At 42.4% G+C, this 13,895-nt stretch overlaps 1 protein-coding gene across 3 annotated transcripts in view; it reads left to right on the top strand.

The window, feature by feature from the left end:
• ERI3 (ERI1 exoribonuclease family member 3) overlaps positions 1-13,895 on the top strand; it is a 395,911-nt gene that overhangs the window by 25,984 nt on the left and 356,032 nt on the right. The gene's annotated exons all lie outside the window — the stretch shown is intronic.

Genomic DNA, 13,895 nt, shown 5'->3' with positions numbered 1-13,895 from the left:
GAAACATTTCTCCTCTTGGTAGACCCATTCACTTGTGGTCCTAGACTTTTTTATTGTCCTATCTGTATGCCCTAGCTCAATCTGGTCTGCAGTAGCATCAATCCGAGTACATCTCAGTGCTGTCACTGCTTTCACTCATCGAACAATGACAGACCAATCTGTCTATATCTTCTCATATCCGGAAGCATGAAGGGTTTGCTTCTTATGCATCCTCCCGTGAAGAAGCCACTAGTTCCTTGGCACATTAATATAGTCCTAATGGCTCTCACGCAGCTTTCCTTTGAACCACTGAATTTGGCTCCTCTGAAATACCTGAACTGGAAAGTTCTGTTCTTGGTAACTGTTACCGCCACTCGAAGGGTGAGTGAATTGCAGGCCCTAGTTCACTACTCCTCTTACTTACAATTTTTTCATGATAAAGTAGTACTACAAACTCACCTGAAATTCCTAGTAAAAGCCTCTGCATTCCATTTAAACCAGTCCACTGTACCCCCTACTTTTTATCTAAAATCTCATGCACATGAGGATGGAAAGAAGCTTCACATGCAAGGGCTAAGCATAACAAAGAGAACTTTTTTTTTTTTTCTTCAACTGGGTACTTGCCAGGTTCTTATGGCCTGGATTGGCCACTGTTGGGAACAGGATGCTGGGCTTGATGGACCCTTGGTCTGACCCAGTATTGCATGATGTTATTACAAGCTGCATTCAGCATTGTTGTTCAGCTGCTGGACTGAACCTCGCTAGTCAAGACTCACCAGATTTGAGGAGTTGCCTTTTCCATTGCACACGGTGCAGAGATTCCATCGAGGACATCTGTAAGGCTGCTATCTGGTCATCAGTGCATACTTTTACCTCACCTAACTGTCTAGACTCTCTAGCCTTGCCAGACAGTGCAGTGGGGAAAGCAGTACTGCACCATTTTATTAATAAGTAGTCTGGGTTGCTTAACATAACCACACCGCTGCAACCCTCAGCTTGTGAGTTCCTACAGATCATGTCTAATTCAGCCCTGCTGATTGATAGAAAAGAGCAAGTTTGTTTACTGTAAATGGTGTTTTTTCCATAGATAGCAGGATGAATTAGACATGAGATGCCTGCCCTCTTCCCTGGATAGCAGACTATCCTACTTATCAGCTTGGATAGAAACTGAGGAGATTCTAGAAGCAACAACTGTGCAGGAACTCCCACACATGCTCAGTAGAGCTCAAAGTTCTACTAGCTTGGTGAGACAGTTCCGTCCAGTGCCACCTAATGACATCACCCGCAGCTCATGTCTAATTCATCCTGCTATCTACTGAAAACACTGTTTATGGTAAGCAGGCTTGCTCATTTCACACCTAGTACTCCTAACTTCCCACATCTATTCATGAAGGTTTGTAATCTAAATAGATATAAATACCAGCATGGCTTTTGGCAAAGCATCCTGCTTTTTAGGTCCTTTATGTAGCTTGCTAGATTTATTTATTGATCTAGCTATGTGCGTACCTGCCTTTTCGCTAGGACTTCTAGTTATCATAGTACTTGCAGCCTGCCAGACGGACTCAGCTGCTAGTTTAATTCTATTTTCATAGATTGCGATTTAAACCAAAACTTTTGATCTAGTTCTGCCTAAAAGGGTCATAAAGTGGGCAGTCTGGGATGGGTCCTGAGGTGGTGAATTGGGTTTAAAACCAACTCAGAAAAAGAGGCAACTGAGAGTGATGAATGTTCACTGGAAGAAGAGGAGTGTGACTAATGGGGTCAATCCTAGGGCTGTGTCTGTTAGTTGTTTTCATACTCTATATTATAGAGTAGCTAGAAGGAAAGAGATGACTCTAGGATGTGTAGATGATACTGCATACCCAAGTGGATCAATACACTAAATGATAATAAAGGACCACTTTGTGAATATTATTTAATAGTGATCTAACTGATCCATATAATAAAAAATGATGTATAATAAAGAGAGGTCTTCCTACATGGCTGTTGCTATATATCTTGGCAATGCATCAATATAATCACTGACCTCTCAGTCATTTTGTGAAATTTTTGAAATTGCAGTTAAAAAGTATTTGTGTATTCTCCCAAATACTGTTCCATTGTTTATAAATCCAAAATCTGAGTCTGTCCGTATTTTGAAAACTGCTGCTACAGGGTTAAGCTGCTATTACGGGTTTTCTACACTGCTGAACACCAGAATCAGACTGACGTTTTATCCCTCCAGTGCCACTTAAAACAAACAATCAGTAGTGTAACTGTAACAAAACAGCCATTCACTCTATGAATACCATTTATTGATAATTACACTATTTATTCTGCCCCAAAAGATTGATATTATGTCTGTCTTATCAAATTAAGGTGTACTATTTTTCATCCAGCCTCTGAGGAATAACTGACTGCAGTGCAAATATCCAGTTTTGTGTTCTATAATTGCATTTAGCCTCCAGTCTTCTCCTCTTAAAGACGTAAGAACATAAGATTTGCCATACTGGATTAAACCGATTCCACCAAGCCCTGTATCCTTTTTCCTTCAGTGGCCAATCCAGGTCACAAATACCTGGCATGATCCCAAGCAGTAAATAGATCCCATGCCTCTAATGTGCAGTGATAAGTAGTGGCTATTCCCAAAGTCTACTTGTTAGTAACAGTTTCTAGACTTCTCCAGGAACTTGTCCAAACCTTTTTAAAATCCAGCTCCGGTAACTGCCTTAACCACATCCTCTGGCGATGAATTTCAGATTTTAATTTTGTGCTGAGTGAAAAATTTCTTTTGAATGATTTGTTTTAAATGTGCTACCTAATAATAATTTCAGAGAGTGTCCCCTAGTCTTTGTATTTTTTTGAAAGAGTAATTAACTGATTTACATTTATATCTGTTCTATTTCTCATGATTTCATAGACCTTTATCATATCCCCCCTCAGCAGTCTCTTCTCCAAGCTGAAAAGTCCTAACCTCTTCAGCCTTTCCTCATAGGGGAGTTGTTCCATTCCCCTTATCATTTTGGTAGCCCTTCTCTGTGCCTTCTCCATCACAATTATATCTTTTTTGAGATGCGGCGACCAGAATTGTACACAGTATTCAAGGTGCGGTCTCACCATGGAGCGATACAGAGGCATTATGACATTTTCCATTTTATTCACCATTCCCTTTCTAATAATTCCCAACATTCTGTTTACTTTTTTGACTGCTGCAGCACACTGAGCTGACGATTTCAATGTGTTATTCACTATGACACCTAGATCCTTTTCTTGTGGTAACTCCTAATATGGAACCTAACATTGTGTAACTACAGTTACTTTTACAGTTACAGATTACTTTTTCCCTATGTGCATCACTTTGCACTTGCTTACATTAAATTTCATCTGTCATTTGAATGCCCGATCTTCCAGTCTTGCAAGGTCATCCTGCAATTTTTCAGTCATCGTGTGATTTAACTACTTGGAATAATTTTGTATCTTCTGCAAATCTGATCACCTCACTTGTTTCTCTTTCCAAATCATTTATAAATATATTAAAAGCACTGGTCCCAATAAAGATCTTTGAGGCACTCCACCGAGAAACAGCAGAGTGGCTCAGGGATCTGTGCTGGGACCGGTGCTTTAATATATTTATAAATGATCTAGAAAGGAAACATACTAACTTATTCTGTGTCCATGCACTTGAACTGTGAATAAACATGTTGATAGTCCAGACAATGTTGAATTATAGGTGCTTTAATTTGTTTGTGTGTTTAAGCAACTATGATGCTCAAGTAATCGAACCCGTGTTCCTCGTTTAGTGCATCCTATGTCTACCTTAGGCTTGTAATTACATAAATGACGGAATTGAGATTTCACAAAATGACTTTGAGATAGGACAGTGCTTATATTGGGGCACCTCCAAGATGTATTGCAGTAGCCATGTACAAAGACTCCTCTCTTTTTAAAATGTTTTATTATACAGGTCAATTATATCATAATTACTATTCAAAAGGTGGTCCTTTGTTATTGTCTAGGATGTGTATGTAGGGAGAGGAAAACATAAGGAGGGATTTACAAAAGCTACAAGAATTGGTCAAGAGTTTTGCAATTGAGATTTAGTGGGGATGGACGTAATTGTGCATTTCAGGCACGGAAAGCGCAGAGAGCAGCACGTTATGGAGGGATCTGGGATGATCGTAGGCGATGACATCAAGACTGCTAAATATGCACTGGGAGAGTCATCACCAGTAGGAAAAGAAAGATAATCCACCTGTACAAATCAGTGGTGAGAAAACATACAGATGGAGGTGAGGCCATCTAGGAGAGGTCCTCTGAAAAAAAGATGCAGAGGGAGCTGTGTAGCTGGGGCGTGAGGGAGCTATGTTAGGAGCTCCTGGGTATACATACTGCACAGGAAGCAACTCTTCCCAGAAGGGATGGGTGTGATGGAGTAGTCTTCCCCCCCCAAAAACCTAATAGTATGTGGCAGAGGGGATGTAGGTTGCAAGGCTCATGTCTACCATCAGACTGTATGTAAGATTTTAAGAAAGATGATATTGGATGGGATTGTTCTTATTTGAATTTTTGAGCCAAGCATATAGGATTTATTGTGGTACTATTAGAAGTAGAGACCGTCTATGAAGGAGTGTTTTACAAGAGCTGCTATTCTGAATCATTTTAGTGTTTGTAATTTCTCTATTGATTCCCTGCAATGTGACCTTGAATACAAGTGTTGGCAAACAGCTGTGTGACTGACAAAGTTGCTTTGTGATGCCATACCCATGCTGTCATGGCTAAGTAACGGCTCATGTTGAATGTCCAGGGGAAAGAAAGGACTTGTCTTCTAACCTTTTCAAGGCCAAGGCATACCTACATTGAGTTTAGCCTCCTATTAACCAAAACGTTTTGTGGCGCACCAGCCTCCTGCAATGAATGTGAGCCCTTGTGCTGTTGCAAGGTTGATTCAACCTAGTAGGCTCCTGCTGATAGCTGGTGAACACGCCCTGCCCTGGGACAAGCTGGGGCTTTGCCTAAACCAGCCCTGTTCTCCGCAGTTTGAGCCCTTGGGTTCCAGGGGCCGGCAGAACTTAGGTGGGTCCCAAGGGTGAACCAAGAGAGAGTCCGGGGTCGGGCCGAGAGTCAGGGCAGGCAGCAGATAGGACATAGCAAGGTCAGGTCCAGGTGGCAAGCAAGAGAGTAGTCAGAGGTCAGAACTGGAGAATCAAGCCAAGACGGACAAGACAAGACTCCGAGGATGAGAACAAAGAAAAGGTAGGCAGATTGGCAAGGCAACAAGGACAGGAACAGGACGAGACTGGACAAGATAGGTTGGTTGAGGCAAGGATGTTACACGCTGAGGCGATGCGTATTGCTGGCTAGGCAAGGGACCCGTTGCCGAGGTGTCTGCTGATGGTTCGGGGGCTTTTTAAATAGGGAGCCTTGATGATGTCACTAGGAGGTGCTGCGGCCCTTTTTCCTGCCGCAGGGCCTTTAATAGGCTGGACTTCAGGCGCATGCGTGCCTAAGGAAGAGTCGGGGAGGATGTGCTCCCAGCACCAGTCATCAGCTTGTCCAAACTGCAAAGAGATGGCAGTAGCGTCAGGGTGAGTGTGGCTGGTTGTGGGAAGGCCACAGCCTGCTAAACATAATCCTCCCCGGAGCAGCAGTGCAGACCTGGAGAGGACTCATAGGGAAGCACTACAGCCCAACCGGTCTCTCTTCCAAAATTTAAAACAGACAAGGGATACAGGCTCGCATGACCCGTCCCACAGTAGGCCAGAGTTCCTTCTACATCTAAGGGCAGGAACAGGGAGACGTGGGTGTGATGTGGGCAGCTGGCTCAGGTACTTACCGAGGTTGCTGCCAGTGCTCAAGGCCTGCTCTCCCCATCTCACCCTGGGGATAAGGCCGAGACTGGAAGGACTGAAAGGAGCAAGCTTCGGAGGGAGGTGTGGAAATCCAAGCAGTAGCAGCTTTGGGACAGCCAGAGTAAAAGTGGAGGCAGACTCTGGTGCGATTTATTTACAGCGAAAACACACAAGTGCAGTGCAGAGCAAAACAAAACAACCTATGCAGCCCACCTTGGCTTCAGGCAAGCTCCCAACGTAGTTTTAACAATGTCAGTCTTAACCTCAAAAGTAGCAGCCTTCTCATACTGTGGGACTCTTGCTCTTCCCTGGGGCCATCTAACCCTTCTGGGCCCTGAGCTCTTATGCTCTGAAGGGCCCCTCCCTTCAGCCAGGATTCCCTGCGGGTCTCAACCTTAAGGAGGAGCGGGCGAGACGGCTCTGCCTGAGGGAGTTCTCTGTACCCTCCCTGGATAGGGGACGAGGAGAAGGTGAACTAACTGGGCCCAGCCATCCATGCTTTGCATGAACTTCCCCACTTCGGGGCTCGTGCGGTAGCTGGGAAGAAGCAGCAGGCATGAATACACGTGCTCTTACACAGAGCTGCTCTTCTTATCTCTTGTTGCTGCGAGGCGCTGGCTTTGATCGGAGCATCAAGCAGTGGTGACTTTTCTGTGGGAAGCACTGATCCAAGGACTTCAGATGATGCTTTTCTAGGATAATATACATGGTGGGTCTTCCATTACTGATTGTGCCGCCTGCTGTCACAGTGTCCTGTGCCTGGGCTGGACGACAGGCTGTGACACAAGATGAAGTCCCATCAGTAAAGCAAGTGTGTACCTTATGCTTTGTCCTCAAACAGGAGCGGCAACATTTCAGCACAGCCAGTCCAAAGACACCTGATTAGTGGCGGTAGTACTTGGTCCCAATATGTCAGCCATCCTTCTTTCCCGAGTCAAGGTGCAGAAGACTCTTGCTGTTTGTTTCATTTACATTTGAGTGCCTGCTTCTCGCCGTGAAATCCTCAATAAAACCAGATTATAAACCTAGCTGTAAGCCCATCCATTGCCCAAGTTGTACCACTTTTCCCCTCCTCCAGCACAATCCCCATGCATAATACACTCCTCACATCTTATTATAACAAGTATTTATCCAAGGGCACTGTAATTTATTTATTTATTTAAAAACTTTTCTATACCGTTGCTAAGTTAAATACCGTCGCAACGGTTTACATGTAGGCACATATTTAATGTAGGTCAAAGTGTACTATAGTACATTCTAACAGGTGCCGTCAAAGGTTCGGTTACAATATATCATTAGACATAGTCATTTAGCGAAGTAGTTCATGACCAATTGTACCAAGGTACTTACACGGGTAGTTTTATTACACATAGTATTATAGTTATGGTTTATTGTGGTGTGGAGTTCATAGTCTAATCTACTGTATAGTCCTAAGGACTGTGTGTCAGTGCCTTTCTGTCTTTTCCTGAAATATTTCTCTCTATTCTCTCGTTTCTTTGTAAAATGCTTGTTTAAAAAGCCATGTTTTTAGGTTTTTCTTGAATGTCTTGAGATCACTTTGTAGCCTGATCTCTGGAGGCATTGTGTTCCAGATTATGGGTCCTGCTAGTGATAGGGCTCTTTCTCTCACTTGTGTCAGTCTTGCTGTTTTAACTGATGGGATGGTTAGGAGGGCTTTATTTGCTGAGCGGAGGTTCCTGTGTGGAGTGTGTACCCATAATGCTGTGTTCAACCAGTCTGATTTCTCATCATAAATTAGTTTGTGAACGATACAGAGGGTTTTGTATTTAATTCTGTGTTCAATTGGTAGCCAATGTAACTCTGCTAGGGTTTCAGTTATATGGTCCCTCCTTCTTTTTCCGGTAAGTATTAGTATAAGAACTTCCTAAGAGATGCCCCACCCCATAAACTATCTGACTAAGCTGCAATTTACCTACCCAAAAGTAATGATTGGGAGCAGTCAGCTCTAAAGCAGACCTTTTACCTCAGCATGCATGCTGAGGATTTATTACCCAAAAGCTCACTCAAATAGTGCTCAGATTTGCTGTCCAGCTGCTGGGATCCAGAGACAGATGGAAAACTGCTTTCACTATTATGGTGACAGCCCTGCACTGAAGATGTCTCAGAAAATGTACCTCCGGCCTACCTAGCTGGTGAGAGCAGGCGTGTCGCCTGGGCGAGCTGGCTGGGGTAGGGAATGCACGGAGAAGGGGGGAAAAGTGGGGGATGTATTGTTTACAATTTATTTACAGTCCAGATTTTTTTTTTTCATAGTAACGTACCAGATGTCAAATAAGGACCATGTGACTCGCCCAGTTGCCCCAGTCTACAGTACTTTATCTGCGGGTATCTCCTAGTAGTCTGTCATACAGTCTTGACTGCCTGTGGGTATTGCTGCTCCTCTGAAGATGAGCAGGCGTGTTGTGCGAGTGGCTCACATGACTGAGTGGACTTCCTGGCAAAGACTAATAGTTATTTCTGCACATGTGCAGCAGTGACTTTGCAACTGCTCTGTTTCCTTTTTCTGCTGCCCCAGGTGGCCATATTCATCAGGCTTTGGCTTTTCAGCGTTTCCCCTCTTAGAATCAACTAGAAACTTTAACTCTCTATTTTGTTTATTTAAAAGAATTTATCATCTGCACTCATAGCAAAATGTTTGAGGCAGAGAGCAGGTAAAAACCAGAAATAAATAAGAATTCCAAAAACAAAGTTGAACTAACATCTGTTCTGCAATGCATATCTATAATATAATCTTAAGGGGGCAGCTTGTGTAAATAAGATTTTTTTCTAAAGGAGTTTGAGCATGTAATGGCTCTGAGCTGTTGGTCTTGCTACAGAGAAGGCGCTTTGTCTTGTGATGACCAGATGATCTAATTTTGTTGCAGGTACTGTCAATAAGTGTTTATTAGCCAACCTTTATAAGAACATAAGAACATAAGAAATTGCCATGCTGGGACAGACCAAGGGTCCATCAAGCCCAGCATCCTGTTTGCAACAGAGGCCAATCCAGGTCATAAGAACCTGGCAAGTACCCAGACACTAAGAAGATCCCATGCTACTGATGCAATTAATAGCAGTGGCTATTCCCTAAGTATAATTGATTAATAGCCATTAATGGACTTCTCCTCCAAGAACTTATCCAAACCTTTTTTGAACCCAGCTACACTAACTGCACTAACTACCTTCTCTGGCAACAAATTCCAGAGCTTTATTGTGCGTTGAGTGAAAAAGAATTTTCTCCGATTAGTCTTAAATGTGCTACTTGCTAACTTCATGGAATGTCCCCTAGTCCTTCTATTATTCGAAAGTGTAAATAACCGAGTCACATCTACTCGTTCAAGACCTCTCATGATCTTAAAGACCTCTATCATATCCCCCCTCAGCCGTCTCTTCTCCAAGCTGAACAGCCCTAACCTCTTCAGCCTTTCCTCATAGGGGAGCTGTTCCATCCCCTTTATCATTTTGGTTGCCCTTCTCTGTACCTTCTCCATCGCAACTATATCTTTTTTGAGATGCGGCGACCAGAATTGTACACAGTATTCAAGGTGCGGTCTCACCGTGGAGCGATACAGAGGAATTATGACATTTTCCGTTCTATTAACCATTCCCTTCCTAATGATTCCTAACATTCTATTTGCTTTTTTGACTGCTGCAGCACACTGAGACGACGATTTTAAAGTATTATCCACTATGATGCCTAGATCTTTTTCCTGGGTGGTAGCTCCTAATATGGAACCTAACATCGTGTAACTACAGCAAGGGTTATTTTTCCCTAAGTGCAACACCTTGCACTTGTCCACATTAAATTTCATCTGCCATTTGGATGCCCAATCTTCCAGTCTTGCAAGGTCCTTCTGTAATGTATCACAGTCTGCCTGTGATTTAACTACTCTGAATAATTTTGTATCATCCGCAAATTTGATAACCTCACTCGTTGTATTCCTTTCCAGATCATTTATATAAATATTGAAAAGCACCGGTCCCAATACAGATCCCTGAGGTACTCCACTGTTTACCCTTTTCCATTGAGAATATTGACCATTTAATCCTACTCTCTGTTTCCTGTCTTTTAACCAGCTTGTAATCCACGAAAGGACATCGCCTCCTATCCCATGACTTTTTAGTTTTCGTAGAAGCCTCTCATGAGGGACTTTGTCAAACGCCTTTTGAAAATCCAAATACACTACATCTACCGGTTCACCTTTATCCACATGTTTATTAACCCCTTCAAAAAAATGAAGCAGATTTGTTAGGCAAGACTTCCCTTGGGTAAATCCATGTTGACTGTGTCCAATTAAATCATGTCTTTCTATATGCTCTACAATTTTGATCTTGAGAATAGTTTCCACTATTTTTCCCGGCACTGAAGTCAGGCTCACTGGTCTTTAATTACCCGGATCGCCCCTGGAGCCTTTTTTAAATATTGGGGTTACATTGGCCACCCTCCAGTCTTCAGGTACAATGGATGATTTTAATGATAGGTTACAAATTTTAACTGTTAGATCAGAAATTTCATTTTTTAGTTCCTTCAGAACCCTAGGATGCATACCATCCGGTCCAGGTGATTTGCTACTCTTTAGTTTGTCAATCTGGCCTACTACATCTTCCAGGTTCACAGTGATTTCGTTCAGTTCGTCTGAGTCATCACCCCTGAAAACCATCTCCAGAACTGGTATCTCCCCAACATCCTCATTAGTAAACACGGAGGCAAAGAATTCATTTAGTCTTTCTGCAATGGCCTTATCTTCCCTAAGAGCCCCTTTAACCCCTCTGTCATCTAATGGTCCAACCGACTCCCTCACAGGTTTCTTGCTTTGGATATATTTAAAAAAGTTTTTATTATGAGTTTTTGCCTCTATGTCCAACTTCATTTCAAATTCTCTCTTCGCCTGTCTTATCAATGTTTTACACTTACCTTGACATTGCTTATGTTTTATCCTATTTTCTTCAGATGGATCCTTCTTCCAATTTTTGAAGGATTTTTTTTTGGCTAAAATAGCCTCTTTCACCTCACCTTTTAACCATGACGGTAATCGTTTTGCCTTCCTTCCACCTTTCTTAATGCGCGGAATACATATGGACTGCGCCTCTAGGATTGTATTTTTAAACAATGTCCAAGCCTGTTGAACACTTTTAACCTTTGCAGCTGCACCTTTCCGTTTTTTTCTAACTATTTTCCTCATTTTATCAAAGTTTCCCTTTTTAAGAAATTGCCATACTTAGTTTTCTCTGGGTCAGAGCAAGGGTCCATCAAGCCCAGCATCCTGTTTCCAACAGTGGTCAATCCAGGTTACAAGTACCTGGCAAGTACCCAAAAACTAAGTATATCCTAAGCTACTGATGTCAGTAATAGCAGTGGCTATTCTCTTAAGTCAACTTGATTAATAACAGTTAATGGACTTCTCCAAGAACTTATCAAACCTTTTTTAAACCCAGCTACACTAACTGCCTTAACCACATCCTCTGGCAACAAATTCCAGAGCTTAATTGTACATTGAGTGAAAGAATTTTCTCCGATTTAGTTTTAAATGTGCTACTTGCTAACTTCATGGAATTCCCCCTAGTTCTTCTGTTATCCGAAAGAGTAAATAACCAATTCACATTTACCCGTTCAAGACCTCTCATGATCTTAAAGGCCTCTATCATATCCCCCCTCAGCCGTCTCTTCTCCAAGCTGAACAGCCCTAACCTCTTTAGCCTTTTCTCATAGGAGCGCCGATCCTCTTCTTTATCATTTTGCTCGCCCTTCTCTGTACTTTCTGCAGAGCAACTATATCATCATGTATGTGATGCTTTCTATACTCACAAAACTGCATTGGCCCAGAGAGCTGAATCACTGTACAAAAGCCTGTGTATAGGGTCATCAACTTATACTGAATTCACCATTTAACTGGTAGCCAGTGAAGGGAAATGAGAACAAGGATGATATAGTCGTGCATCTGTGTACCTGTCAGTTCAAGATGCCGCTGCCAGGATCCTATTTGCAAGGCTTGCATGGCGTTAACTGGAAGGCCGATATACATATATATAGCGAGTTACACTAGTCCAAGAAGAACAGACCGAAAATCCTGCTGTTCGCAAAAAGGCTTTAATCACCTTAGTTCTCTAGTCAGCCTTTGCTTTTCCCTTCGTGAGCTTTATTTTCCTCAACCTTCTGTCAAATCGCTTCCTCTAGCCTGATTTTTTTCCCTAGGAAAAGGGGCATCTGGCAGGCCTTTGGTTAGTTTTTCTCTTGCAAGCATATTTTTCCATCCTTTGATTTCATTTTGACATTTATCATCACCATTTTGGAGCCACAGGCCAACAGCTTCAAATGCAGTCCCAAGTGTTCTCGAAAGATATCAGTCACTGATTATCAGAAAGTATTTGGGAAGAATCATGACATTGATGGTTGTGATGTCTGCTAAAATGCTGCGGTCCCAGAAAGCCAGGCTCCAAAAACCTGGCCAAGAAGGCGTGACACAACCAGGAAGCCCAATTAATTTATGAAAGGAGCCAGGCGGGACCTTTTGTGTGCTTTGCCTCAAGGATAGGTCTACATTGAGCAAAGTCTGTCTCCCTGCTCATGTATGAGTAAGGGTATGCATGGTGGCCATAAAGGGGTATATTATGTCATAGAACATGCATAAACAGTATTACAAAAGCAAAACTTAGTTTACTAAATGTTGCTAATATATGGATAATGAATCAGCAAAGATAAGTAATATCAAACATGAATACAGTATCACAGTAAGGCTTACATAAATCAGTAGAGGTAAATAGGATATATTAATACAGACAGAAATAAAGATAAGATATTATACAAAGGATACTTCCCTCATAAGTCTTTCTTCTACAAGCAGTGTCTTTTGAAAACCTGAAAGACTGCAAGCCTGGGGACCCCAAAAAGAACCAGCTGTTTCGCTCTGCTCTTTTTGGATCATCCAAAGAAAATGGCCAAATGCAATTCCTTATATATCTTATTTTTCTGACTTAACCTCAGGGTCTCTATGCCTTAGGTATTCAACAAAAGATTTACAATTAGCTCATTAGGAAGGTATTTCAGTATTAGTCTCTGATCTTTCCCACCCTTATTTCTTACTAAAACAAGTTAAGAGACACTAGATGTTTTTTGATAATATCTTATCTCTTTATCAGCTCATTGGTGCCAGGGAGTCTCAGAAATGAAGGGGGAACAAAGATGGTGATTGTGCTATGCCTTTACAATCCTTGTACTTATATATATATTGATCCATCACTCTCTTCGCTTCATAAAGTCTTCCGGGAATCTAGCTAAGTTGCCTAAAATTATCTTCTTACAAAAGGACTCCAAAGACTTGTAAAGGTAAGGTTAGCAAGCAGAGTCTTGAACAAAGACTCCATTGTGTTGGCACATCTGTCGATGCATGACTGTTAGAGCCATGCAGAAATAGAAGATCTACTCAGTCCAAAGCGGGCACTACTCAGGCTGTTCTGAAGCCTTCCAGTCATCATACAAAAATGCCCTGCAGGATGTACAGTGTCCTACACAGCTTTCTTTATTGTAATGTGCATTGTTTGACATGGAGTTGTGGAGGAAGGTTTTGCTGATGTTTGCTTGGCACACTAATGGTACTGAGGTCTGAGTGTCGAGTGCCGCCTCCTTATGGATGTATTGAACAATCCGCAGCTGATGTGTTTCCACTGGTGCTGGCACTGATTTGGCTCCCTGTGCCATTGTGAAAATTGACCACCCTTGAGTTCGAGATAATGATGCAAGCCTGGAAAGTTGAGCCTCAGTCTTAGGAAGATCCAATCTGAGATCTAGCCCATCAGTGCTATTTGTTTCCGGGTTGGTGCCAAATCAATACTCCTTAGCTCTTCTATATGTAAAGGACTTGTATTCTGAGGAATCCTGGTGCTTCAATAGTCCTTAAGAAGATTATTCCTCATATCTCTGTTTGCAGCCCTCCCAACAGAAAGAACTATGTTCTCCATCTTTCCTTCCCTGGATACTTTCAGAGGATGACTTGGCTGTCTCTCTTGTCTTGGAGGTGAATCCATAACACCTTTTATTTGGTCTCCTGAAATACATTGATGCCCTAAAAGCTGGTGGCAGCATCTGTCCAC

This window comes from Rhinatrema bivittatum, chromosome 10, assembly GCF_901001135.1.
Source record: "Rhinatrema bivittatum chromosome 10, aRhiBiv1.1, whole genome shotgun sequence".
NCBI lineage: Eukaryota > Metazoa > Chordata > Amphibia > Gymnophiona > Rhinatrematidae > Rhinatrema > Rhinatrema bivittatum.
The sequence above is the reverse complement of the archived record's forward strand: the minus strand, read 5'-3'. Positions and strand labels throughout refer to the sequence as shown.